The 26,207-nt window shown below is 36.0% G+C and overlaps 1 pseudogene; it reads right to left on the reverse strand.

The window, feature by feature from the left end:
• LOC120219848 overlaps positions 1-25,902 on the reverse strand; it is a 62,606-nt pseudogene extending 36,704 nt beyond the window's left edge.
• Between the last annotated feature and the right edge of the window lie 305 nt (positions 25,903-26,207).

Raw genomic sequence — 26,207 nt, forward strand, 5'->3', positions numbered from 1 at the left:
GTCTCCTATGCCTGATAGTTCCCAGAGCATCCTCACGAAACACTGTTCTCTGTGTGTGGTAGTTGCTGCTGCTCTTGTTTCCAGTATGCCAGCTGTAATGTCATCATGTGTTCTGTTTTGAGTGTCTTATTTATAAGCCTTGCAATAACAAGTCCTCCATAAACATTTTATAAAGTATTTGAGTCTCGCTATAGTTTAACAATAGGCTCTATTTGAAAGTCATGTGGCCATTCCATAAAACACAAGCATATTGAACCAATTTAAAATGGAAACAATCGGGGGAGGCTGGGTGGCTCAGCCAGTTAAGCGTGCAGCCCCGGTTCAGGTCAGGATCTCAGAGTCTGTGGGTGTGAGCCCCTCTGTGCTGACGACTCAAGAGCCTGCTTCGGATTCTGCGTCTCCCTCTCCCTCTGCCCTCCTAGGTTCACGCTCTGTCTCTTCCTCCTTCAAAAATAAATAAAAACATGAAATGGTGCTGTGAGGTTTTTTCCAAGTTTTATTTAAATTTCAGTTAGTTGGCATACAGTGTAATATTAGTTTCAGGTCTATACTTTAGTGATTCCACAAGTCGGTACAACACCCAGTGCTCAGCACAAGTGCCCTCCTTAATCCCCATCACCTATTTAACCCCACCAGTTCTCTATAGTTGAGTCTGTTTCCTGGTTTGCCTTTCTTTTTTCTCCCCTATGTTCATCTGTTTTGTTTCTTCTATATGACATATGAATGAAATCATATGGTATTTGTCTTTCTCTGACTGACTTATTTTGCTTAGCATAATATTGTCTATCTTGGTGTTGTATTTTGTGATGGTGTTTTCTTCAGGGTACTTTATGGAAGGCAGTGTGGATCCTTAAATACTTCTAAAGTGGACCGTAGTTATGATCCGTTTTTATTTGCTACAAATACCAATTTCTGATTGAGATAATCTAGTACTTCATCATTAATGATGCAAAAGCTGAGAGAGGTGGCAGTGGATAGTTTTTAAATTGTAAAATATCTATCATGGTACAGAGATTGGTTTCTCATAATAGGTGATAACAGGATGACAGGAGGCATTGACATATTTTTATCCATAGAAAGATATATGTTTTATTGATATAAACATTGATTCCCAATTTAGACTTAGTCACTAGGAATATCTGAGTCAATGAATCTTGGTATTGATGTGAATAGTAATCAATTACTACTTTACGTTGCTGAAGTCATAAATCATAGTTATATGGCATTTTGGTGTTACTGTTTTCTAATTTCCCATGACATTCTCAGATCAATACCTCACTATTTACTAAATTAAGAAAACAGTTTATTCTTATAACTCATTTGTAGTACAGAACATTTTACAATTACGAAGCTGATCTTTTAACTTTTCTAACTCCTAAAAGACACTGCAAGATGAAACGTGATTAAGAGAACCTATGTTCTTGACACCTTTGAATCTTAAGTAACTTGGTTTATAATTGATGATTGATGCACATTTTTATTTCTAAATGTGAAGATTACATAAACAAATAGGTAGTTACATTATTTTATTAAGAGACATGCCACTTAAAGCATTATTATAAATGCAAAATACTTGAAACTGAATTAAGTATTTTAACCTGAGCCATAAAATTAGTTGCTAGAATGCAGACTGAGAAGATAATTGCCAGATTTCAGCATCAGTATGTACCATTTCCTAAAACTTTAGAAGTGTTATGACAGTCGTTAAAATATAAAAAGCTGCACCTAGATGAAATTGACTCATCAAAAGAAATATACAGCAAAGAGACTACAGAATGGGTCTGGAAAATTAAGGCCTGGTGCTCTCTGCCTAAATCATTGTTACACGCTAATTAGTGCTGTGCTCTGATTTGAGGCTTTACATTTGTTCCTTTGAAGATTTTCTTAAAATTGTATTCAAAGGAAAGGCTCTTTTTTAATAAAACTGTATAATTCTCCATTCACTTGGGAAACATAGCTTCCCAGCATAATGCTGCTGAAAACCAGGAGCTGACTTCCAATAGAGGTGCTAATTATTAACACTCCAATATCAGCCAAACACTGCATTCTATTAGACCAAAATAAAATAATAGTGCACGAATATTTCTCTCTTATTCAGATAAGTACTTGAAAAATTCAATAATTTTCATTAAATACATAAATGTGAATATTAAAAATAAAGATTTTCCCTGTGTGATTTATTATGTACGGTCTGAAAAGGAAAGCTAAAGGAAGGCATCATTATATGGCATAAAAAGGAATTTTTTGCTGTTAATTATAATGTAAATTCATCATTATACCAGGGGAAAAGAATGACTTCACATTTAAAACCATCAGGCATTGCTGGTCACTCAAAATAAAGATGCATTAATCTTTAATAATTCATAGAGTACAATATGGATGAGGATAATATAAAAAGATGAGATACCTTAAAATGATTTTTTTAAAAATCTAGGAATGGTCTGTTATAAATGGAAACTTGACAGAAGAAAAGAGGGCATTTTCCATTGTCTTCTAAAAGATAGAGAAGCTAATAAGAAAATTTACACAGACATTAGTTAGCTGCCCACAATCTGCAAAATACCTTATTTACTACTGTCTCTTTTCTCCATCAGTTTCAAAATGATGCTGAATGTAATCTAGTGTCCTATTCCTAAGTGAAGAAAGTTATCATTGTCATGTTAGAAAAGAAAGGATCTTGGACTGGAACTTAAAATAATGAACTTGTTTAAACATAAAGTCTGTGTGTCCTTGGGAAATTAAATTATCCTCCCGGACTCTCTCTTTCCTCATGTGTCCAATCAGAATCAGACTAGCTGTTTTCCAAAAGTTCACAATTTATACATTGAAATCAAGGCAGCTTTGACCCAGAAATGTGGTAGCTACAGGGAGAGTGGGTAATTTTTTATCATGTCAATTTAAATACACGATACTTCCAAGAATTTCCTTTCATTTAAAGTTCCAAGTAAGAACTGGACACAAGCAATGTTTGTTGCACTTTGAAAGTTGTCATCCTTTTACCCAGGGAGGGACATGTGCAGAGTTGCGCATGTTCTCCTTCTGTTCCATGACCAGCTCTCCTTGTCAATTTCTAGCCGTGCTCATCTACTAGCTGCTTAGGGGTCAGCTCACAGACGGGAGCAGCAGAGAGCCAAAAACACAGACATCTAACTTGCCCCCTTGTGGCTCCACTCTAGTAGCTTTCTGCAAACTCTGACATTTTCATTTAGATCAGGACCATTTAGTGACTTTTTTTGCATCCCTTCCTGACCTTTAATTCTTCCGTTCTCCAACGATTGTGTACGATCTTATTTATATAATAAGTTCCTGATTTTCTAATACCCATTGTGACCCTGCTTTCTTGATAAAGCCCTAGCTGATGTAGTTGATGAATGTAGTGTCAGGTGAGCACACTTTACAAGGTTCATAGATAACATATATGTAATAATTGAATGCAAAGTAAATGCCTACATACCTTTAATTTTATAGATCCAGGGCAGTTATTAGAAAATTATAGAATTCTTAAGTATATTTAAGGTTGAAAGTAGTATTAAATCCAGGTACTCTAGGTTTTATATCATTTCACTTTCCTGGACTTTGTCTTTTAAACTCTGTTTAATTTTGTTAGTCAATAACTTTGTGTGGGTGTGTTTTAGAGAGAGAGTGAGGGAATGTGGGTGGGGAGAGAAACAGAAGGAGAGAGAAAGAATCTCACACAGGCCCCATGCTCAATGCAGAGCCTGATGCAAGGCTCAATCCCATGACACTGGAATTACAACCTGAGCAGAGATCAAGAGTCAGATGCTCAACCAACTGAGCCACCCAAATGCCCCTAGATAGTCAATATCCTAAAGGAAATTTTGAAATAATCTTGAATTGCTATTCAAATAAGCTAAATGAAGATAAAAAGAATGTTGAATACAAACACATTTGTGGACAGTTTACTAATATGGAAACTACTATAATCAGACAGTATCAGAGCTAATCTGACACAATTCATTGAAGAGATAAAGTTTTTCTTGGTTTGTAAACCCCAAGTGAATATTTTTTATTATCACAACATCATTTTCCAAAAGCATTGATTCATGTCTATCATGGAGCCTGTGTGGGGGTGGGCAGGGGTAGGAGCGATTACTCAGATTTCCCCAATCATACTTCCTTACTCTTTTCATGATGTGATGGAATACATTAGGCCATTTCCTGAGAATACTGCTATCAAAATTTGGGGACTTGTGAAGGCTATAGAAGCAACAGAAAAATGTGTGTATACCTGTCAGTTTGTGTGTCTGTCTTAGTCAAAAGTTTTATTTATATTTTTAAATTTAAACCAAATGTCTGCTTATAAACTGTGACTTTCAGAGAAACCCAAGCTCATGAATGAGGATTTCTCAGAGATAGGGTGCATAAAGATAGGTCCTGAAATATCTGAAAATTCAGTTCACAGTTAAGGTTCTAGATAAACTGAGGAAGTAAAAAAAGTATCAGCAGTAGGTCCTAGCAGTGACCATGGGGTAGATTAATAGGGAGACTGCCTATCCTATGCCACCATAAACAGAAGAAAGATACTCAAAAAACTTCTAGGACACTAAGAGATTTCAGGTCTATCTTATTTCCTAGAATGTTTTTTTTATTTTACTTTTGGGATTTAAATAGTGTATTATTCAAGTATTGAGAGAAATATTAAAAGAGAGATCAACTAGAACCCCCTTTCCCCCAAATAATATTCTAGACTCATGCTTTACATATATTGTGGCCAATAATCTTGTTCTTTACTGATGGGAACTAAAGTATGAAAAAACAAACTGGAGGAGGACAGGGAAAATGTAATGTAAATATTTTTTCCCAAGAATTTTGGGCAACATGCCAATTTTTCATGACTTAGAGCCAAGACAGAACAAATCGTAAAATATTTTTATGAAACTCATTTCAAATCAGTAATTAGTTCCATAGTCAAGAGAAAGAAAATCCTACATATGAATTACCTAACTCAGATGGTTGTCCAACAAACAACTAACAAAGTCATGGAAAGGAGAACTCAAGAGGAACAGAGTAGGTAGGGCCAAAGGATGGTGTTGTTATCTTTTCTCTATAACAACGTGTGGGAGGATAGTTGCTGTATTCATCAGAATTAGTTGTGACCACAAAAGTTCAAAACACAAATAGCAGCAGTATAAGTAAGACAAAAATTTCTTTTTTCTGTAGAATAAAGCCAAGTTTTAGCAGTTCAGGGTTATTTTCATAGTTAATTTTGTGCTTTCACAAAATTGTCAGTATGGTAGGCAGAATTCTAACATGACCCCCAAGAATTTTACCGCCTACTCTACACACCTTTAGACAAAAAATTGTGACATTATTCTAACCCATAGAATATAGAAAATCTAAAGGGATTTTGCAAGTGCAATTTAGGTTCCTAATCCGTTGACCTTGTGTTAGGAATAAAAGGAAAGTTATCCATGGTGGGCCTAACAAGTAGTTGAGCCTTTTAAAAGAGAGTTCAGACTTTCCTTAAATTAGAGACTTGAAGCAGCAGATACATTGTCCTTTTGGCCTCAAAGGAGCAAACTGCCATGTTGTAACAAAGGGCACAAAGCGGGAAAAGCTGGGCCACTGCCAGGGTCCGAGTGCCTCAGTCCTGCAACTACTAGGAACTGACTTTTGCCAACACAACACGGGCTTTGAAGCTGACCTCTGGCATCAGAGCAGACCACAACTCCAGCTGGCACCTTTATTTACATCCCTGTGTGACTCTGAACAGAGAACTAGCCTAAACCATGCTCAAATTCCTGCCCTCCGAAATCTCAGTTTCATCTCACAGTAGATTACTTTACTCCATGATGTAAGACTCTTTGAACACTTGTTCTAATACTCTTATATAAAAAAGTAACACACAGAAAGGATTTTTTAAAAGGAGACGGATAATGAGAAGAAAAGGCAGTGCCTCACATCAAGGACACTTCCTAAATTTCACTGAAAACAATTCTGCTTATTTTTCACTCACTAGAGCATGGTCTTCTGACCATCTTTAGCTTCAAGGCTCCTTGCTCTGGTGAGTTATTGAGGGTTCTCTGTCCAAGAAAGAATGTAAGAATGGATATTAGGGAAACACTGAGAGTCTGTACCACAAATTTTGGATTCATTACAAGTGCTAATGGGGAGGAGGCAGTGGGATGGCTGTGCCCAGCCAGAATTTTACCAGAACAGAGACCTGGTTGCACTAGAAGAGATTCATATTAAGTCTGGCATTGAAGGAGTCCTTGGGCAAATTAGAGCAGAGAACTTTCCTAGTCTGGGGAAGGAAAGAGACATTGAAATCCAAGAGGCACAGAGAATTCCCCTCAGACATAACTTGAATCAACCTTCTGCACAACATATAGTGAAACTGGCAAAATATAAGGACAAAGAGAGAATTCTGAAAGCAGGTAGGATAAAAGGGCCTTAACATACAAAGGGGAACCTATCAGAGTAGTGACAGACCTATCTACTGAAACTTGGCAGGCCAGAAAGGAATGGCAGGAAATCTTCAATGTGATGAACAGGAAAAATATGCAGCCAAGAATCCTCAATACAGCAAGCTTGTCATTCAGAAAAGAAGGAGAAATAAAAGTCTTCCCAAATAAACAAAAATTGAAAGAATTCATCACCACTAAACCAGCCCTACAAGAAATCATGAAGCGGGACTCTGAGGGAAATGCTGCAAGGAACACAAGGTACCAGAGACACCACCACAAGCATGAATCCCACAAAGGACACAATGACTCTAACCCCATATTTTTCAATAATGACACTGAACATAAATGGCTGAATGCTCCAGTCAAAAGACATAGGGTAGCAGAAGGTATAAAAAACAAAATCCATCTATTTGCTATCTATAAGACACTCATCTTAGATCTGACGACACTTTCCAATTGGAAGTAAGGGATGAAGAAATATATATCATGCTACTGGAAGTCAAAATAAACTAGAGTAGCTATACTTATACCAGACAAACTGGACTTTAAAGTAAAGACAGTAACAAGGGATGAAGAAGGGCATTATAAAATAATTAAAGGGTCTATCCATCAGGAAGAGCTAACAATTATAAATGTCTAGGCATCGAATATGGGAACACCCAAATACATAAAACAATTGATCACATACAGAAACAATCTTATGGATAAGAATGTTAAGAGCAGGGGACTTTAATATTCCACTTACAGCAATGGATAGATCAACTAGACAGAATATCACTAAAGAAACAATGGACTTGAATGACACACTGGACCAGATGGATTTGACAGATATATTCAGAACTCTACATGCTGAGGCCATGGAATTTACTTTCTTCTCAAGTGTGCATGGCACATCCTCCAAGATAGATTACATACTGGGACATAAAGCACCCCTCAATAAATGTAAAAAAATTGAGATCATACCATGCACACTTTCAGATCACTATGCTATGAAACTTGAAATCAGTCACAGGAAGAAGTCTGGAAAACCTTCAAAAATATGGAGATTAAAGAACACCCTACTAAAGAATGAATGGGCCAATCAGGCAATTAGAGAAGAAATTAAAAAATATATGGAAACAAATGCAAACGAAAATACAACAATCTAAACTCTATAGAATATAGCAAAGGCAGTCGTAAGAGGAAAGTACATTACACTCCAGACCTATTTCAAGAAATTAGAAAAAGCACAAGTGCAAAATCTAACAGTGCACCTAAAGGAACTAGAGAGAGCGCAACAAGAGCACCCCAAACAAAATAGGAGAAGAGAAATAATAAAAATCAGGGCAAAAATAAACAATATCGACACCAAAAAACTAGTTGAACCGATCAACAAAACCAAGAGTTAGTTTTTGGAAAAATAAACAAAATTGAGAAACCTCTAGCCAGGCTTTTCAAAAAGAAAACAGAAAGCACTAAAATAAACAAAATCATGAATGAAAATGGACTGATTACAACCAACCCCTCAGAAATACAAGCAATTATCAGGGAATGCTATGAAAAATTATATGCCAACAAATTGGACAATTTAGGAGAAATGGACAAATTCCTAAACACACACTCACTACCAAAATTCACACGGGAAGAGATAGGAAATCTGAACAGACCCACAACTAGTGAGGAAATCAAATCATGTATCTGAAGTCTCCCAACAAATAAGAGCCCTGGACCTGATGGCTTCCCTGGGGAATTCTACCAGACATTTAAAACACAATTAATACCCATTCATCTCAAGCTATTCCAAAAAATAAAAATCAAAGGAAAACTACCAGACTCATTTTATGAAGCCAGCATCACTTTGATTACCAAGCCAGACAGAGACCCAGCAAAAAAAAGAGAACTACAGGCCAATATCCTTGATGAATACGGATGCAAAAATCCTCAACAAGATACTTGCAAATCGAATGCAACAGCACCTAAAAATAATTATCCACCATGATCAAGTGGGATTCATTCCTGGGTTACAGGGCTGGTTCAATATTTGCAAAACAATCAATGTGATATATCACATTAACAAAAGAAAAGATAAAAACCGTATGATCCTGTCGACAGATGCAGAAAAAGCATTTGACAAAATACAGCATCCTTCTTAATAAAGATCCTCGAGAATGTTGGGATAGAAGGAACTTACTTAAACATCATAAAAGCCATCTATGAGTAGCGCTCAGCTAACATCATCCTCAGTGGGGAAAAACTGAGAGCTTTCCCCCTGAGATCAGGAACACGACAGGGATATTCACTCTCACCACTGCTGTTTACAATAGTGCCTGAAGTCATAGTATCAGCAATCAGACTACAAAGGTAATAAACGGCATCAGAATTGGCAAAGTCAAACTTTCACTTTTCACAGATGACATGATACTCTACATAGAAAACCCAACAGACTCCACCAGAAGCCTACTAGAACTGATCCATGAATTCAGCAAAATTGTAGGATACAAAATCAACGTACAGAAATCGGTTGCATTTATATACACCAATAATGAAGCAAGAGAAGAGAAATCAAACTGATCCCATTCACAATTGCACAAAAAAAAACCCATAAAATACCTAGGAATAAACCTAACCAAATATATAGGAGATATGTATGATGAAAACTATAGAAAACTTATGAAGGAAATTGAAGAAGACACAACGAAATGGAAAAATATTCCATGCTCATGAATTGGAAGAATAAATTTTGTTAAAATGTCATTACTACCTAAAGCAATCTACATATTCACTGCAATCCCAATCAAAATTGCACCAGCATACTTCTCAAAACTAGAACAAACTGTTCTAAAATGTGTATGGAATCACAAAAGACCCCGAATAACCAAAGTAATACTGAAGAAGAAAACCAAAATGGGAGGCATCAGCATCCCAGACTTTAGCCTCTACTACAAAGCTGTCATCATGAAGAAAGTATGGTATTGGCACAAAAACAGACACATAGACCAATGGAATAGATTTGAGAACTCAGAACCAGACTCACAAATGTATGGCCAATGAATCTTTGATAAAGCGGGATAGAGTATCCAATGGAAAAAAGACAGGCTTTTTAATAGGTGGTGCTGGGAGAACTGGACAGCAACATGCAGAAAAATGAAACTAGATCATTTTCTCATACCATACACAAAAGTAAACTCAAAATGGATAAAGAACCTGAATGTGAGACAGGAAACCATCAAAACCCTAGAGGAGAAAGCAGGAAACAACCTCCTTGTCTTCAATGAGCAGCAATTTCTTACATGACATATCCCCAAAGGCAAGGGAATCAAGAGCAAAAATTAACTATTGGGACCTCATCAAGATAAAAACCTTCTGCACAGCAAGGGAACCAATCAATAAAACTAATAGGCAACTGACAGAATGGGAAAAGATAGTTGCAAATGACATATCAGATAAAGGGCTAGTACCCAAAATCTATAAGAAACTCTCCAAACTTCACACCCAAAAAACAAATAACCCAGTGAAGACATGAATAGACACTTCTCCAAAGAGGACATCCAGATGGCCAACAGACACATGAAACGATGCTCAGCGTCCCTCATCATCAGGGAAATAAAAATCAAAACCACACAGAGATACCACCTCACGCCGGTCAGTGTAGCTAAAATGAACAAATCAAGAAACTATAGATTCTGGCGAGGATGTGGAGAAATGGGCACCCTCCTACACTGTTGGTAGGAATGTAAACTGGTGCAACCCCTCTGGAAAACAGTATGGAGGTTCCTCAAAAAATTAGCAATAGAACTCCCCTATGACCCAGAAGTAACACTGCTAGGAATTTACCCAAAGGATACAGGAGTGCTGATGCATAGGGGCATATGGACCCCAATGTTCACAGCAGCACTCTCAACAATAGCCAAAACATGAAAAGAATCTAAGTGTCCATCAGCTGATGAATGAATCAAGAAGATGTGGTTTATCTATACAATGGAATTTATACATGGCAATGAGAAAGAATGAAATCTGGCCATGTGTAGCAACATGGATGGAACTAGAGGGAGTTATGCTGAGCGAAATAAGTCAGGCAGAGAAGGACAAATACCATATGTTTGCACATATAGGTGGATTAGGAGGAAGTTAATGGAGGACGAAGTTGGAGAAGAAGGGGAAAAATAGTTGGGAAGAGGGAGGGAGACAAACCATGAAAGACTCTTGAATGCTGAGAACAAACTCAGGGCTGATGGGTGTGGGGGAGAAGGGAAGTGGGGTGATGTGCATGGGGGAGGGCACTTGTGGGGATGAGCACTGGGTGTTATATGGAAACCAACTCGACAATAAACTAAGAAAAAAAAACTAATGTAGATGTTCAGAGTTATGTTCAGAGTAAGGACATTTGTTTAACAGGCCTAGGGAATTTGAACATGTATTCAGTTACAATTTGGACACTTAGTAACAATGGAACTTTTGAAAATTGTTTATTTTTCTGATCCTCTCTATTCTCAAAGGTAAAATATTGATACTACTTATGTAAAGGATGTTTTTAAAACTGTAAGTGACATTTTAATGCAAAGAAACAAGATTGATAATATTTGGGACATGATTGGAGTAGATTCCAGATGTTTAGATTAGACATTGTATGGGTTTATGCATGATAAACTGTATATTGCAGAGAATTTCAGTTATTAGAAAGTGTTCCTGTCTTTGATATTCTTACTCAAAATTTCCAGCAGTTATGTTATTGGAGCAAGAGGAAGTCAAAATCCTTACCACTGTTCATATTGAGGTTTGGCTAACATAATTATTATACACATTGGGTTGTTGCTAAAATTTGTAAGTATATAATCTAATTAATGGATTTTTTTAGTTTTGATATTGTGTTTAAAATTGATTTGTTTACAACATCACTTTTGAATCTCTAGTGAGTTTTATTACCATAGTTCCTTTTATCACCACTCGACCTCTCATGCTCACATTATAACATGTGTTAAACTCACTCAATTATTATATAACGACATTAACAATTGTAATATATCTTATATATATTTTACAACTTGATGAGATGAGATATTAATCTATTAAAGACCTTTTATTTTAAAAATCAGTGTCCTTTCAAGTAAGCATACTGTTATGAGGTCATAAAACTGGTATCATACGGTTGCAAACAGTGTGTGGCTTTTCAGTTTCATATAATATGTTTTATATCTTTCCTTTTTAATTGTGATTACAGAAGCACAAGTTAAGGTTTTTGGATTTGAAATTTGAAGTTTTGGTTGTGATGATTATTTCCACAATCTCCAAGAAAGCTACATTACAGCTCTATTTCACAAAAATTGGCTCTTTTAACTGTAAAGATATATGATGCATATATATATATGTTATATTATATTATATATAATGGTGCATGCAGATATATTAGTTGTAATAGGGCAAGCAAGCTGTTAGAAAGCTCTCAATTTAGATCATTCTGAGTTAGTGCATCAGCTCAATGAATAAAGGGGTCTGCTACTTTTCTGATGTTCTTAAGTCTTTCTGAAGTGTTTTTTTTTTTCTGATCTAAACAAACTACATTCTCCTTGTTAAAACTGAAGAACAAAGGGTCGCAGAGATTGAACTCAATTGGAAAAAAATTAAACTGACTTTAGTTTCAGCTAATATAATGTGGCATGGAGCTGGCATTTAATTCCCATTTGTTTACAAATACCAGACAATATGGAGCTTCTGAAACCTCAGGAGGAATTCCTCTTAGAGAAGAGAAATATATTAAAAGAAAAGTAAAAGTCTCTTATCTTTTCAATTTCTACACTCAAACTGTGACATTTAAGTCATTTTAGCTCATTCAAATTCTCTGTGATAGAAACGAAATTTGAAGGCAAATATTTACTTGATAACATAAGAAACTTATAGAATCAGGAACGGTCAAAATAGATCACATAATATTGATCTATAATTATTAGATGAATTTGGAAGTTATATTACTCGTATTTATTTTAGTAAAAGGCTATCATTTCTTGAAACAAATGAAAAATCATTTGGTTCTAGAAGAGAGGTGGCATGTAACTCCGAAACTGGCACGAGATAGCTCTGTCAGTTGACAAGCAGGGGGATTTGGTGAGCCACAGCACGTAAGTAACTACAGCCACCAATAACAGTTCTATTGCTGCATCAGGTCTGTAGCCCTACAACCTTTTTGAAATGAGTGCTCTGTAGAAGGACGTTAAAGAGTTTTATGCACTTTGCCAGGCAGAACATTTAAGCTCTGGGTTGGAAAATACCTGGAAGTCCTGTGATAATAAAGGAACAATTGCAAAGTACTGAAATGTTCCTGAGATGACTTCATAATGCCTCCTATCTCCTCATCTTTTAATTCTAGTTTCATAACTAGCTCTTTTATACATCATGGGGTACAATCTTAACTTGTGAAGTTAAAAAAAAAACAAGTTTGTCAGCATATTGAAAAGAACTCATATTTGGTTTATCATGTAAAACATGTTATTTTTAAAAACAAGGCAGATTTAATTTAGGCATTTAATTTTGGGGAGTGGTTTTTCTTTAATTTGTTATAATATTTCTCCCCCTTATGGTTTCATTCAAATATTACTGTAGCCTACAATGATTCCCCTCTCCCCTTTTTTTGTTTTTTGTTTTTTGCTCCGACACTCAAAAGGGCTTTAGTAATTTTGGAATCTCATGAGAGATTTTCAGGAAAACAAAATACATTAAAAGTAAACTAATTCTTGATATTATTTATAAAATCTTAACAAAATACATTGTAACGAATACATTTTTATTACCAAAACTTCCTATAGTATGATTCTAGATATAGAAAATGAACCACATCGCTGAATCCCATCCATTCTACAATGTAAACATGTGGAAAAACACATTTGATTCTGAGCTCATGATCATGTAATAATTTTTAACAACCCTCTTTTAATTTCACATTTCACATAATTATCTCATATATGTGCTACATTGTAAAAGGTGTTTCAAATCAAGTTTACTTCTAACTTTAACAGTTTATTATAATCATTATTATTCCCACATGACAGATGAGAAAACTGAGGTTCCAGCCGGGTACCTAATTTAATGAACATTACTTTCCTAGTAGGTGGTAACAGGTGCTCCACAATAAAACTCCATTTCTTTTCCCGGAATAATCTTCATTCCACTGAAGGTGCTTCAGTGTTCTCTCATTTTACTTGTTACGGTTAATCCTTCACTCTACTGAAACATGAATTCTTAAGATGCTATTCAAAGAAGCAAACCTTACACTACAAAATTGTAATTGCTTGTTGTGTAAGCATGCACAAAATTAATATATTTTATTTTAAATTCCTCACTCCCTAATTTCTAAAAGTAATGATTTATTACTAAATAGATAAATAACTGCAGAACATATGACCAGAGAAACAAAACAAGGAAATATTTGTTATAAAACTGAGACAAACTGCTTTATCATTTTCAGTTGCAAATATAATCCTATTCCTTCTATTTTTCAAATAATTTCTAGAGTCCTAGGTGTTTTGGTTAGCAAGAAGCATAACACGTCCCTCCCACCCCGTCTTAAATGACTGAGGAACCAAGAGCATGAATGTCAAGTGAAAGGTATTGGCCCATCTTTCTGACAACAGAGAAGAGGCAGGTAAATGAATATCAAAAGTGGTCTGTCTGCCGGAACGTATCATTGGGCTGCTGCTTCACTGCATCGCTGTGGGAACACCCTTTCCCAAGAATCTTGACACAACCCTCATAGCTCTGTTTCGTTTCATAATTTGCAACTTTGCACCATGTTCCAAAGTTAGAGCACTTTTAGTTCACCTTCACGTACTTAACCTTATCCTCAAAGCAGAGCATTTTGTCAGGTAATTAAGCCTGGAGACTCCAGGTTTGTCCCTCTATTGTGTCTGAGATCGGAATAGCCACAAAACCTTAAGCCCTTGGTGTTAGTGCAGATCATCAGCCCAGATGGTGGCTTCCTTTAGGGGAAATTTTCCTCTAGGACCTTTGATACATTTTCATGCCAGAAGGTGAAACTTAGAATAGTCTCTAAACTTTCAAAAAGGTTCTGATAAAGTGAATTGTCAAAGGGAAAGAGATCATGATTCTATTCAATTTGTTTCAATAGAAGCTCCCTAATGCATATTCAAATACAGCCTGTGTTTCCTATACCAATACATATCAATAGGCAAGAGGAGTAATACAATTTTCATCAAATCAGGAGTGATTCTGTTACACAGGACAATAAATAGCTACTGACTTCACACTTGTGGAAATGAGACTTCATGCTGTGTATCTTGCCATAAAAACAAAAATAAGCTCCAGTTACAAGATGCCTTGCTTGAGCAAACTGCACAGCAGGTTCTATTAGTCTGATGTTAGTAATTCAACACCCTCTACCTCCAACCCATTCAATCTAACAGTTCTTGCAGGAAAGCAAAAAAATCTCTCAAGTAAAAACATATAATTGTATGAATATGATATAGTTTCTTAATAAGAATTTCCTATAATGGACATTGAGCCTGTTTGCGGTTCTTTACCATTCTGAAAGGACTGCTATGAACATTCTCAAACATTTACTTTCATTTCTTAGTCAACTACCTGGTATTAAAACTGCTGAGTCATAGGGTAGATATATGTGTAATTTTGTTAAAAATTTTTAAAATTACCATTTTTTTCCCAAATTGATTTAGTGTTTTGGAATCTCACTAGGAATATATGGAAGTTTTCGCTGTTTATGTATTTGCCAATACTTCATGTTCTAAGTCTATTTTAATTTTAGTCATTTGGGTGGATGTGGAGTAGTAGTTTATTGTGGTTTTAATTTGCATTGTTTTCTACCAGTATCAGAAATGTAAGGATGGTTATTATGTCTAGTGATCATAATATCCCATATAGGATAAGGGATGATTATGAATACTTTTCTGCCAACAATTTCCACAACTTGGATGAGATGAGCAACTTTCTTGAAAAATGCAACTTGCCCAAACTGACATAAGACAAAGACAAAAATCTGAGTAATCTCATGTGTAGTAAATAAATGTAATCCATTTCCATAAACTTTTCAAACAAGAAAACTCCAGGACCAGATGGTATCACTATAACTTCTTTCAAACATTTAAGGGAGGATATTACCAATCTTACATAAACTTTTTCACAATATAGAGGAGGAGGAAATACTTCTAAACCCACAGAAATATATTAAAATATAGCAATACTAGAAGCTAATATGTCCACATGAACTTATATGTAAAATTAACTTATAATATTTTAGAAAATCGAAGTCAGTAATAGGTAGAAAGAATGCTCAAAGCTAATAGGTTTTATCACAGGAGTACGAGATCAATTTAACTTCCTAAAATCAACTGATGTAGTTTGTCATATTAACAGAATAAAGAAGAAAAAGTACAAATTAAACTTCAATCAATGAGAAATACTGAAATATGAAATTTGACACTCCTTCAGAATTAAAACTTGCAACAATTTAGTAGTAGAAGCAAATGTCCTCACCTTATAAATGACATTTATGAAAAACCTGGGGCCAATATCCAACTTATTATTGAAGATTTGAACACTTTCTGTCAAATTGGGAACAAGAAAAAAAATGCCCATTCTCACCACTTCTATGGAGGTTTTAGCCATTGCAGAAAGCAAATAATAGAAATAAAAGAAGAAATAATGACACAAAGATAAAAGAGAAGAAGTAAATTTATTTGTAGATGGCATGGTGTTTACACATAAAATCATCAGGAGCCTATGATGTAATTACTAGGACTAATCAGTGAATTCAGTCAGATATCAAGATATAAGATTAGTATACCAAAAGCACTTGTATTTCTATATAATAATGAACAAAAATCTCAAAAACTTCACCTTTTTTGTAAATGAAGTTTACTCACCTACATAGTATCTCAGAGTGACTTCTCCCCACGTTATTACAGTTGAGTACTTGAGACAGAGATCACAGAGCCTGCAAAACCTAAAATATTTACTCTCTATAGAAAGCCAAAAATATTTCCACTATATAGATATGCTAACACAATCTAGAATATACTAGAAACTTCTTTAAGTGGTTTTTGCTACCTTGAAGGGTCCAGACCACGTACAAATTGCTGCAGCTTGTCTACTGACCACAGAGAATGCTTCTTTCTTGTTAGAAATCAATCCCGTAAGACTTTAGCTTTAACAGTCCCTTCTCCAGACACTGAACTGTGAATAATCACAAGACTATTTTATCGTAATTATTATTTTATTTAAATGTAATAATTTCCATTTTTTTTTTTTATCAAATAAGAAAAGTAATATGCTCAGCTGTCATAACACCATCTGGATGTTAACATGTTCTTTTTTTTTTTTTTTGGCGGGTATAGTAAAAGAGCTGGATGTTAACATGTTCAAATGTACTTTTAAAAAAGGCATCATTTATTTTCATTATAGTATGGAATCTACCTAGAAAGCATGGGAAGCACTGTTTTTTCATTAGTCCTATATGTCTTCGGTTTCATCATGTCTGCTATTTGCTGGCATTTCAGTAGTGTATATTTAAAAGCATACTACCGAGGGATATAAGGAATCTAGTAATGACTTATTTCTGATAACGCTTAAATCAGTTTATAGTCATATATTTCTCAGAGCACGTTTCTCTTATGATTTGCATTAATCTTTGAACATGCAGACACTTTTTAATATGTTTCCTCTTACTGGCTTTTGCTGGTGGCCTTTGTCATTGACATGAATTGGGGATTTAAAGAGCACAAAGCAAAATAAAAGAAAGGAGGAAATTTTACCTCAGTTGTTCACAATTACAGTGAAATATTTAGGTCAATCAAGAAAACTAAAAAAATTATAAATTAAAAAAATGTTTATGTTTCCCATAAAATATCTTAAAGATTCACTTGAAGCTAAACCTTGAATTCAGGCTTCTAAAGAAACATGCTGATTGTGATGTATGACACAAACTCAACATAAATAATTTATCCTTTAGACTTTTATTGAATGTGTCTATCTTCATTTGGGCAAGACGTAAAAGAGAAAGACCATCTGTTGGCTTAATATTAGTATTATTCATACTTTATCTTACTTTTAACCTCTAATCTTAAGATTCATGTGAATATTAGCATTTGTAAAGTTACAATGCTGCCTATGTATTTCTCCCAACCAATTTTCTTTCATGAAAAATACTAAATTACCTTTTACAGGGTCAGCCTAAAGAAAAAATCACAGGATACAATAAATCCTTTTAATCTTCCTATGTCCACATTTGGCCTTAATCTCCTTGGTCATTTTTGGGCACAAATATCCAGAATAAAATTTTATTTTCCTCAGAGTAGAGGAACATGTTCTGCGGCTTTCATGTTTAACAACTCCACAACCTTTGCTCAAGATTAAATACTTCATTGTGTCTACAGGCAGTTGCATATTTATTACTCCCGCGGCAGTGGTATTTGAAATAAATGGAATTGAATGACTCTGTGAAATAGTTTCTGAAATCCATATATCGTGAGTTGCTCTATCTCAAAGGAAAAGAAAATATTTCTGATCCTCACTCTGAGAAGAACGGTCCATGTGAGACACACCAAGGCAATGAAAGTGAAGGACATTTTAATACTGTCCATTGTGGCTCAGCTCCTTTTTTGACATTTTTATGAACTCTTGGAATCATAGAAATGGTTCTTCATATTTTTATTCTTTTCCTAAAAAGGAAAAAAAATATTTCTCTGGATTTTATGTATCACAATTCCACAACATCCTTCAAATCCACCAATTAGTCATATTTGCCATTTGACTATTTACCAAAATAAGCATAACATGTATGTTATTGAACATATGTTTAATAATGGGTTTAATAATAATAATATTAATGGGCATATATATTATATATATTTGGGGTTTTTTTTTTGACTCATATACTATTAATTTCAAACCTCACTCCCATCATACTGGACTCCACACTTTTCTGATATAAGTCCCAGGACATAACCACACCTAAGCATTTTCTCTTACTCTTCCCTCTACCTAGAATTTTTCAGCAAGTATATATGTGTATGATTGTTCTCCCTCTTCCTGAAAGTTTCTGCCAAAAACTCCCTCACTGGAAAGGTCATCAGTGACTCATAACCTCTTTCCCAACTGCCTTCCTTCATTATGTTTTCATAGTTTTATCACCCATGTATGTCTTCATTTGCTTGTTCATTGTCTTCTTTCATGAAATGTTAGCTCCATGAAAGAAAATGTTATATATATGCATATATTACATATATGTATACACACACATGCAAACACACACACACATATAGTGTACAAATATATAAAATTAAAAAATTTTAAATATATATCCCAATTTAGGGGCACCTGGGTGGCTCTGTCAGTTGAGTGTCCGGCTTCGGGTCAGGTCATGATCTCGCAGTTCGTGGGTTCGAGCCCCGCGTCAGGCTCTGTGCTGACAGCTAGCTCAGAGCCTGGAGCCTGCTTCACATTCTGTGTCTCCCTCTCTCTCTGACCCTCTCCTGCTCACGCTCTGTCTCTCTCTGTCTCAAAAATAAAGAATAAAAAAAAAATTTTTTAAATATATCCCAATTTATACTTCTATGTGGAACAAAGCTAGTGGATTTCTTGAATGTCAAATGAATCTTATTTTGTGCATACTGAAGCTAAATTAAACACCTGAGATCATTTAATTACATATTTTGCTAAATTCACATTTTAAAAAAGGAAATGATAATTATTAGAAAAAACTAAAATTCATCAATGTAAAATAATTGTCTTTCAAAAGTAACTCTTCAAGGAATTCTTCAAAAATGAGTCATTGACATATTTCTATGGTAATAACTCCTTAATCAGAGAGCAACCTGAGGACCTCAACACTACTTATCAACATAGTGTGTTAATATTCAATATAATACTGAGTTTGCAAAAAAAAGTGAAATAAAGCCATGATTTAATAAAAAAGTCAGTGAAGTGTATAAATATATTTAAATGAGTAGAGTAAGTGAATAAGGTAAAAGTCAATGTTTTGTTTCTGAAAAGAATAAATTCCAGTTACCTGTGAATTGCGTCCATATGAAGAGTCTAATTTCTTAATAATGGGGAAAGTTCAGTTACTATTTTGTCTTGCTGGCCAGCCAAATGTTTAAGATAAATAGATATTTAAGATAATTCTTGGCTGCCTAACTTCCTAATTCATCACATATTTTTACTTGTGTAGAAATATTTTCTTTTTTTCTCAAAGCTTCCACATCACCAATAGTGTTAGAATTAAGCCTTTTTAAAAAATAATAAAAGCACCAACAGAAATAGGGAAATTTCAGAGCTACTTCTTAATTTTAAGAAGTAATCATGATTTTTAGAGTAAACAATGTGTCACAGCCACAAAAATGCTTAGCTATTGAGTCAGGAAAGCTGAGTGACACCTGAATCCAGAAGTGTCTCTTCTAATTCCATTTCTCTCTTCCTTTTCATTTTCACCTAAATAATTGACTCCATACTTTTGGGTTATGTCTGTAGATAACTATCTTTACCACACATTTAACTTCAGTCATTTCACATCTGTGATTTCTATGTTTGTATGTGTTTCTTAAAACACATGATAATTCTTCATTTTTTAAAAAAAAATTAAAATATTTATTTGTTTAGTCCGAGAGAGAGAGCAGAGAGGGAGCAAGGAGAGAGAATCCCAAGCAGGCTCCATGCTGACAGCACAGAACCTGACGGGGGCTCAAACTCACAAACTGTGAAATCATGACCTGAGCTGGAATTAAGAGTAGAACTCTTAATTGACTGAGGCACCCGAGTGCCCCTCATATGATTACCTTTCCATGTTCTAATCACAAAATTTGTCTATCCAAAACTGTTACTCCTTCTGAATTATATTTATTTCTTCATTTTGATACTGCTTTCAAATTCACATGTTTAGCCATTATGTTTTAAGTTAATGCATAGAAAACTCAGTATTATTCATGAGTAGCTTTCAAGATATTTTCACCTAAAAATCATTCTATGGAATTTATGTTTATTGATATGAATATTGTTCTTATTTATGTGTGCTTTTTTAAAATGTTTTATTTATTTCTGAGAGAGAGAGAGACAGCGTGAGCAGGGGAGGGTCAGAGAGAGAGGGAGACACAGAATCTGAAACAGCCTCCAGGCTCTGAGCAAGCTGTCAGCACAGAGCCCGATGCGGGGCTCGAACCCACGAACTGTGAGATCATGACCTGAGCCGAAGTTGGATGCTTAACCGACTGAGCCACCCAGGGACCCCTATGTCTGCTTTTGTACATTTCTTTTTCCTGGGCCTTTATTGTCTTTCCCTACAATTTCCGTAAAACTCTCTAGATTTGGAAAATTGAATATTAGCTAAATTACCTCATTGTTTTCCAAATGTTTGTAAGTCATAGTATATTTTCAGATACTATGATTTTTGACAATGTACTAGAAGAAATCAGTAGCTAAGTCAGTAAAGAATATAACATCATCATTTTGTGTGTGTATATACAACTACTGTTATAATATTATTAATTCTTGTTATATGAGTTTAAGAGTTTATCTCTCTGATCTGAATTTCTTGTTGTATGAGTTTAAGTGTTTATTTCTCTGATATTATATATTCACAAATAAAAATTTGGTCTTCAAAAATAGGTGATTTAATTTTCACCAACCTGGTATTATGCCACTTATTTTAAATCTTATTATGTATTATACTTCATTCAATATAACATAATAGCTGAGTTCCAAAACAGTTTACTTTCTAAAACTAGAAAAATCAGTTATACCATTGTTAAGGACCATGTTTCAGATGGACACATGAAAACTTTCAATCAAAGATTCTCCTGAATCTTCTGTGACTGTGGAAGGAATCCATTCTTTACTATCTTGGACTAGTATTTCTTCACTGATGAAGATAGTGCAAATGTTTCTTCCTCCCTAGACAATGTATAACTCCTTTGGCTATGTCCCCTTCTAGCCGATAGATCACAACATAACTTACCTAAGGTCAGATTAGGACTGATAAAGAAAGAAATAGGCTATATTTTAATGTTTTATTTATTTTTGAGAGAGAGAAAAAGGCAGCTTGAGCAGGGGAGGGTCAGAGAGAGAGGGAGACACAGAATCCAAAGCAGACTCCAGGCTCTGAGCCGGCCATCAGCACAAAGCCCAATGTGGGGCTCGAACCCACAAACCATGAGATCATGACCTGAGCTGAAGTCAGATGCTTGACTAACTGAGCCATCCAGCTGCCCTGAAATAGGCTATTTTTCAAAGGAGCTTCAGGAGCCACTTAGCATGTAAAGGAAGTATTTGTAAAAGTATGCCTGGGATTAAATTTTGGGAGTTCCTGACCAAGGGACAGAATATATAGTTAAGTAAAATAATTTGATTGATTTGGGATATGGGATTTAAGAGCCTGTCATGACATCAAGGGATGGTGTGGACATACTTTCAGGATGTCTCCTAGAAGCACAGAAAATGATGCTCTGCATTGAGATGTAAATGGCAGAATTTGCACAGCAGACAGAAATAAAAAGGCGGAAACACTTCAAGATGTAGTCATGCGAAGCAGGAGATTTATTACAGCTAGAAGAACCAATAAGAGGGCTATGCTCCATAGGAAGACATCGAGGATCCATCATTGACCAAACTGATGAGAAATCTGCTGGTGAGATTCACTAAGAAGCTTCAGTCATTTCCCTCTATGCCAGGCCTAGCAGTACATGTCTTCACAAGACTGGGCTCATTGATAAAAATAGGAATGATAGCATTACAAAACCACATTGGCTAAGTAGGAGCACTTACCTGTTAAAAGATATGGACACAGGCTTGTCATAAAATAGTGGCAAGATCAAAGAGAGACAAGGGAGGGCTGAGTTCTAGAGAGTTATGAAAACAATGAATAGAACATGAAACTTCAAGGGGAAAAATAGATTACCAGCCTATACAAGTACTAGGTAATCTATAGTTCAAAATAAATAAAGAATGAATCATTAGGAGGATGAAGATAGCCCCCAAATAAGAAGTCATTGTTCCTTGCTCAGTTGTTCATCTTGAGAAAGTGTTCAGACTAAGAATGCATTGATTGAAGTAGAGACCAAGTTCGCTGGAAGGAAAACTCTGTATATAACATCATGGGAAGTAACCATGGTAATTACTACCCTAGGCATTCTTCAGAGGACCTGTGACTATATAATTGAGTACTAGTATACTAGGAAGCAAGATAACTCAAATATTTTAGGGATTCTTGGCCACAGAACTTAGTTAACATTGATACTTCAAGACTTGAAGTGTCATCATAGCTTCCTGTTAGAGGGATGGTATATGGATGCCAGGTAGTAATTAGGGTATTAGACCTATGCTGATTATTTGCACGGCGCCTGACTGTATAGTGGGAAACACATACTTGGTGGTTATTGGAACAAAATGCAAATGTTGGTTTCCTGTTCTATGAGATCAGAAGAAAAAGGGAGGACTATGTGGATGTTGCTGGAATTGTCTCCCTAAACTTCTGCCAACCAAGATGGCAAATCAAAACAAGATCATATCCTTGGTGTAATGACAAAATCGGTGTCACCCTTAGACATCCAAAAAATCCAGATGTGATGATAGTCATCGTGTATCCATTTAATGTACCATTTTGGTCCCTGTAAAAACCAGGTGATTGTCTATGCAAAAACCAGGTGGATCCTATCATAGTGAACTGTTGTAAAAATCCATGAAACCATAGTCCCAGGGGAGCTTTTGTGCCAGGTAGAGAACCTTTGCAAAAGCAGATCAAAATGTCGGTGGGTGGGTACATATTATATGACCATTAATTAGGTGAAAGAATCATTTTCAGAAACAATTCGAATTTACTTTGGCTAGTCAATATTATACAGTTAGTCTTTTCCCTAAACTGTTAATTCTCCTGCTCTCTGTCATAATATATTCTGAAGAGGCTTGGACCTGTGGAACATTTCAAAAAACATCTCATTGTGCCACGATACTGATGATGCCATGCTGTTGGAGTGGATGAACAAGAAATGACATGTATGTTGGAGTTTTGGGTATGGATAGTAGCAGTATGGAGAGAAGATAATAAACCCTAATAAATTCAGAGGCCTGCAACATGGTAAAATAGTTCTGAGGCATACAAACTTGTCCTTTTCAAAATAAAGGGATTGTTATTGAGTCTGGTACTTCCCACCACGAAGAAGAAAGCATAATGCCTGGTAAGCCTCTTTGGATTCTGGCCAGCAAATACCACACCTGGTAGAGCTGTGAGCTGTATACAAAGGCTGTTAGGTAGTAGGGATCACACAAAGAATAACTCTGAAATATGTGTCTACTGTACTACAACAGCATTGTCTCTTGTGCCCTATTGCTGAGCAGAATCTATGGTATTAAAAGCATGAGTGATGGGAAAAGGCCCTGTGTGGAGTTTTTTGTAAGCCCCGTGAGAGAGTCTAAAACAGATTCCTGATAGTGTAACAAGCTATGCCAACCATGGTGCCAGATCGTATACCTTACAAAAAAAAAGGGGGGGAGGGTGAGAACCTAATGTGTTTCTAGGTCCTTGAGAAATGACTACTGAGATTCAGAGTGGTCATGGTGTCATAATGGCTTACTATGAGCTAGATTATTTTATAATGTGGGCCAGGACCAGCAACAATCCATCTAGTAACCTGGAATTTGTACATACCAGACCAATTTTGTGCTGTAGGATAAAGCACAAGCCAAGGTGGCACAAGTGTAAGCTATATAAATAGTTGTCTCAGAGCCTCATGTCATCCACCACTGTTTTCCCAGTCTCTTCTTCAGCTGATACCAATGTCTGTGTGGGGGTTGTCATGTAATCCATGTAACCTGATGGCAGGAGAAGGAGATGCCTGAGAGACTGCTTTACCGATGAGGTAGCTAAAAATAGATGGTGATACATTACACCCACACTTGGGAGTGCCCTTGAAAGACGGTGGTGAGGAAAATTTCTCTTATTGGGCAGACTTTTGGGTGGTACATTTCATCATCCACATTCTATAGAAAGAGAAGTGTCCCCAAGGTTATGGATTCATAGACAGTGATGAATGGCTCCTTGGATGGTCAGAGGCCATGAGAGAAAGAGCCTGATTTCTTCCTCTGCCAATCTTACTTCCTTTTCTCTCTTTCCACAAATGTTGATCCCAAGAGGAATTACTAATAAAATCCTAACACACATATCTATCTCAAAGTTTGCTCTTCAGGGAATCCCACATGTCACAAAATCCCTGATCCTGTGGTGGGTGACTTCGAATCCAACTGCCAATGCAGTGTTTCACCAGCTACAAGCAAAGGTATGAAAAACAAATCTTCCTCTTTTTTTTTTTTATAACTGTATTCTGCCCAGACTGTATTTTGAAGAAGGCAAATGCCAAATCAGAAAAATTAATTTAATCACACCCAGGTAATCTCATTCCTGGTTTATTTCTTCCTCATTTTAAAATCTAGATTTTTATTTTGTTTCTTTCAGTTTTATATGTCAAATTGATTCTAACTTCTGAGGTTAAGAAGAGAGCAGGATGGTTCTTAAACTCTCTTGTACAAATGTATCCTCATATGTACAATCATCCATTTTGATTTTTGGACTTAGTCATTGCTGCTTCTTAGCTGTTGAGATTTCTCTACTGGGGTGGCAGTGACTTTGGGGATGGGGGTGAGAGTGTGTTACTGAGTCCATTGCATCTTCATCTGGCCTCTCATTCCTATGGCCCACTCTAACACCTGAGGCCACAAATGGCTCTACCATAATCATAAGATCCCCTTTAGGCTGGTAGTTTTCTCCTCCAGCTATTTAGCTTATCCTTTTCAGTGACATGAAAGCTTTACTGCCCTCCTTTGTCTTTGATAGGCCTTGAGGATCTCAGGTTGTCCTCGCACCCCTTTTGGCCCTGATTTCAGAAGCATCTCTCTCTATTCTTCTGTCCCACGCAGTTAAAGTATTGGGGATGCCTATGGAGAAAGCTACCTTCCGAGAGTTTTAATTCCAAAGAGGAGGATTAGTGGTGGGTACTCATGATTCCTCAAACTTGTCAAATATTGTTTATTATCTCTCACACGTAGAAACTTTATTAAGTCCGGAATGTGAAAATCATCTCATATTGTCAAGCCTTCCAAAAGGCATAAACATCATTTTGACATTCAAAACAAGATTTTGTTTCTTCTCTGCACAGAACTTCACAAACTGGTTTATTGAGACCTAAAAGTTACTGTTCTTGGCACACATGCTCTAATAACCTTCCTCTGGAGGCACTTTGTGCTAGATCTCTTCCTTTGTCCCTCAAGAGATCAGTGAGGCAGAGCATACCCATGAGTTTGCCCATCTCCCCACGTCTTTCAACCTGTTCCAGAAGGACCACCTCTGTGCATCACATTTACTGCTCTGCTTGCTCTCTGGTTTCCTGTTGGACTCTCGAGAGGGCATCTGCAGCACAAGGAGAGGTGGAAAAGGGGCAGATGCAGCTCTCTTCCCACAGGGCTCCCTGGAGCTGGCGGTCACCTGAATCATTGCTTCCTTCAAGGCCACCAACTCCCCCCACTCTCTCTCTCTCTCTCTCTCCAGTATCCAGGAAGGGCACCCATCTTCAGTGTTTTTGCTTCACTGTACTAACTGCTTAGTTGTAATTAAACCATAGGTTACTGCACTGCCTTTCTATAGATAATTAGTTCTTAAAATAAGTCTATTTTGATTATTTTCCTTCAAGAGTATCATCATTTTTCTGTTTTGAAGAAAGTCCCCACTGCAGCCAGGAAGGTGAAAGGTTACTAATGATAGGATTTCATTGGGAAAAAAATGTTTGTTAACATGAAAAT

The sequence above is a fragment of the Hyaena hyaena genome, unplaced genomic scaffold (genome assembly GCF_003009895.1).
Source record: "Hyaena hyaena isolate Hyena2069 unplaced genomic scaffold, ASM300989v1 scaffold_654, whole genome shotgun sequence".
In the NCBI taxonomy this organism is placed as follows: Eukaryota; Metazoa; Chordata; class Mammalia; order Carnivora; family Hyaenidae; genus Hyaena; species Hyaena hyaena.